Here is a 4,398-nt window from a genome sequence, read left to right as displayed (position 1 = left end):
GAGTACTCACGTATCAATATTGAGATTCAGTATTACAGAAAAGGTACGTAAATGCAACGGAGATGATAAACACTAAATTGACCTCACGAGCATACCCATGAACCATACACATCACCTCCATAGCTATAACCCATAATTTCCTTAGCCCTATCCTACTCATAAAACCTGTTTCGAAATAGCTTGCTCATGACCTCGTCGTAATATTTTATGTATAATACTTAATAATATCACTCCTAACACCACTAATACTAATAATAATAGTAATAACAACAACAACAACAATAATAATAATAATAATAATAATAATAATAATAATAATAATAATAATAATAATAATAATAATAATAATAATAATAATAATATTTGTATGTGTGTGTAAAAATCTCGAGATAGATAGATAATCTGGACCAAAACTCGCACGATTTATAGTATCTAACCCATCCAGCCATCCCATGCGATCGCATGGGATGTGTTTGGTTTTATCATGCGATCGCATGATCGCTTATGGCAGCTGGTATCCACTTTTTATTTTCTTGCCGACACTCTCAACTTGTTACAACGTACATAGTTATTATGTATATATATTATTTTAATAAATAATATATTTAATCTTTAGAATTAATTAAATATTATATTATATTTACGTGCGTAGTAAAAATGTAATTTTTACTAAAATGACTCTTACATTGTCACTCGACTCATGTACCACTTTCGGTTTTTCGAGCGCACTTTCGTACGTTTAGAAAACTAGCCTTTTACGTTACGCGACGTGTACCTTTAATAATAATTTGACTTATTTATCAAAAATTTACTTCATGAAAATGTATCTTATAAAATTTGAGCATCGTGGTCATTTGCTTCTATAAATCAATGACTCGTTGTTTAATAGTAATAGTATTATTTTCAATTGGGACGTATTATGACTAAGTTAAAATATATATATTTTTATTTAGAATCGTAAATTTGTACATAATAACTATATTTGAATTATTTTAACTAATGATATAATATTTAGTCTTTCAAAACCAAATATATTTCAAAATCCGTTTTATATAATTTCACTCGTTTTATATAATAGTAGTTATTTTACCAATAATATTTTTAATATGAAAACTAAATAGTCGGTTTATCGAGGGACACAAGTTAATCAAAGTAAAGTACACTTTTGAAATTTAAACGGAAATGATTACTAACTTTTGACTAACTCTCGTTAATGATACTTTTGTAAATCACTTTTACCAAATATTCCGGATACCGTTAAAAAGGAAAGGTTTTCTAAATCAAAGTGGACCTCTCAACAGAGACTCGTAATCATAATTCAATGTATCTAATAATTCAATCATTTGATATCATCTTTTAATTCCATTGATAACTATTAGAATATATTTTGAAACAAATACGTTTATATAAAGTATTATACGTCTAATACTTTGTTAATGTTTTCAAGTTATAATATATACACATATACATATATAATCATGTTCGTTCATATAATAGTTCGTAAATATTTGGAATTTGGTCGAGGTTAAAGGAGTGTATGAACACAATTTAAAATTCTTGAGATTCAACTTACAAATTTTGCTTATCGTGTCATGAATATATAAAGATTAAAGTTTAAATTTGGTCGGAAATTTCCGGGTTGTCACAGAATAAATGGTAAAGTAATTTACAAGTAAGAACAAATGTGTCAATTGACGAAGGTTAGATAAAAGTTAGTGGAGAACTGGTTTTCATAATATTAGACTGATCTATTTTCAAAAGTATGAAAAGGATTTCAAAAACTGAGTTATTGTAATCTGTTATTTATAAAGGAAAATTGATTATATAGAATTGGAAGAATTTAAGTAAAGCTTTATATTATAAATATATATATAGTGTTTCAAAAACGTAAACGTGATATGACATAATATTTTTCTATTATGTAAACAATTATAAATGAACTTTGAAATATAATTACTTTTGAAAAACTAAAATATAATTAAATAAATATTTCAATCCCATATAATATGTACAAGATTATATTTTTCTTTGAGAATATATATATATATATATATATATATATATATATATATATATATATATATATATATATATATATATATATATATATATATTTTACAAAGTAATTAAAAATAATAATTAACTAGATACAAAACGTTTTGATTAATATTATCATATGTACATATAATGAGACGTCGATTTATAGAAGCAAATGACCATAACACTCAAAAGTATAAGTTACATTTCAATTAGTATAATTTATTGGCGAATAAGTCTAATTATTGATAAAGGTACATGCCGCGAAACATAAAGTACCAGTTTTCTAAGCGTACGAAAATGCGTTCAAGAAACCGAAACCGGAACGTAAGTCAGGCGTCAACATACAATTCATCGGTGAAAAAATTACAAGTCAACTAGGCACGAGAATATAATATAATATTTAATTAATTCTAAAGATTTAATATATATATATATATATATAAATATAAAATTTATGTAATCAACATGTTTTGCGAATGTGTGCTGTAAATGAGGCTCATGCGATCGCATGAGTGCCTCCTCACATCCTCATGCGATCGCATGAGAGGTAGGTGGAGGAAAAGTTCTATATAATGCTCGATTTCTGTAACGTCCTCCAGATAGGGTCTGGAAGAAACGTCACTAATATCAAATAAACCAACATATTATAATATACGAGAACAATACTACATGATAAAATCAAACTTTATTGAGAGTACGCATCGGAAAATGAAATGTCGTTACAAGAATTGAAATTACAATAAAGTAAATGTTTAAAATGCAAGAATAGTAAATGTGATATCTCTTGTTCCTAAGTCCAAGTAGCATAACATAAGCAGTAAGTAAGTAAGTAAGCTTGAATCAATCAGCACCTGAGACAAACATGCTAAAGTGTCAACCAAAAAGGTTGAGTGAAATCATAGGTTTAACAAAAGTATTTATCGTTGTTTTTAGACCACAAGATTTAGTTTATAAAGTTGATCTCGCAGATCAAAAAGTTATGCCAATGCGTGATATTTAGACTAAACGTTCAAGTTTGCCCCAAAGACAAGTTGTAGTTTATAGTTGTCGGTTTAATTTCATTATTAAGTAATACAAAGACTTAGTCAAATGTATCGGGGACGTTACTCCCGATAGGCCTACCCCCAATAATTAAGCATGCATTCCACGAGCAATTAAAAATATCACTGTAGAGACTTAGTCGGACATAGCCGGGTATAGCATAGTTTAGTAGTTTGGTACTTGTGTCTAAGTTATAAAATGTAAAAACAGTATGTGTCTCACCCCAATAAAAGTAAGTAAGTTTGCTAGCAATAAAGAGTGGGTCTATGAATTCACCTTAGTAAGTAGAGAGAGAGGGTTATTCTTCGGAATAGAAAGTTAGATGAGTGAGCAGAAAAGTCAACCTATTGACATTTAAGAGTAGTAAGTGTTTTTGCCCAAGTTTAAGTAGATGTTTAAGTATGATAGTGTTGTAAGTATAGTTCATTTTACTAAGTTTCCTTTCCTAGTAAGTTTCTTATTTTAGAAAGTTTTCACTTTTAGTAGATTTCTTATCTTAGTAAGTTTCTATAACTAGAAAGTTTCTACTTTAAGAGTGTTTTCCATTTTAGGATACTTGCCGTATTAGATAAGCTTCCAATCACCCCTTTCCCTTTGAATGGCCATTTCAGGTCTAGGGGTTTGAGCTATAGGATCCTTTAAATCGGAAATCCAAACCCTTCCGCCTAGAGTTTCGTAGAAACCATTCATCAAGAAAGTTCGAAGATCTATACATCTCTAATACATATCCCAAAATGTTTTTATGTGTTATAATATAAGTAGTAGGTTATAGGTGTTAGTAATAGTAATAGTGTATACATGTTAATTAATAGTATAAGTAGTATTACGGTATCATTAATTAGGGTTAGTTAATTAAAGTAGTATTTTAATGATTAGGGTTTAGGGTTTTGAGGATCTAAATAATATGAATGTTAAGATCATGCACGAATATGATTATGAATATAAACATGAATTGAAAGAAAGATTTAAACGTTTTAAGATTTTGGATCATACCTTGTTAATGATGATGAAGATTAACAAGAAACAAGAAGAAAACTTGGTGATGAAGATCAAATAACCCAAATAATAAAGAACACGCTTCAAAATCTTGATGAACACGAAGAACAAGCTTGAAGATCCGAATACCACAAGAGAGGGAGAAGGAGAGATTGTTTTTGTGAGAGGATTTTGGTGTGATTTGTGAATGAGAAACTAGGAGTCTAGGAGTGTTTATATAGTGCAAGTATTAGTGTTAGTCAACATAAGGATGTTCTAATTAATGATTTTATTTTATTTTATTTTATAATTTTTAGTCAACAATAGGTGGTACTAGTTATA

This window comes from Rutidosis leptorrhynchoides, chromosome 4 (assembly GCF_046630445.1).
Source record: "Rutidosis leptorrhynchoides isolate AG116_Rl617_1_P2 chromosome 4, CSIRO_AGI_Rlap_v1, whole genome shotgun sequence".
NCBI classification, from domain to species: Eukaryota; Viridiplantae; Streptophyta; class Magnoliopsida; order Asterales; family Asteraceae; genus Rutidosis; species Rutidosis leptorrhynchoides.
Note: the sequence above shows the minus strand (reverse complement) of the source record.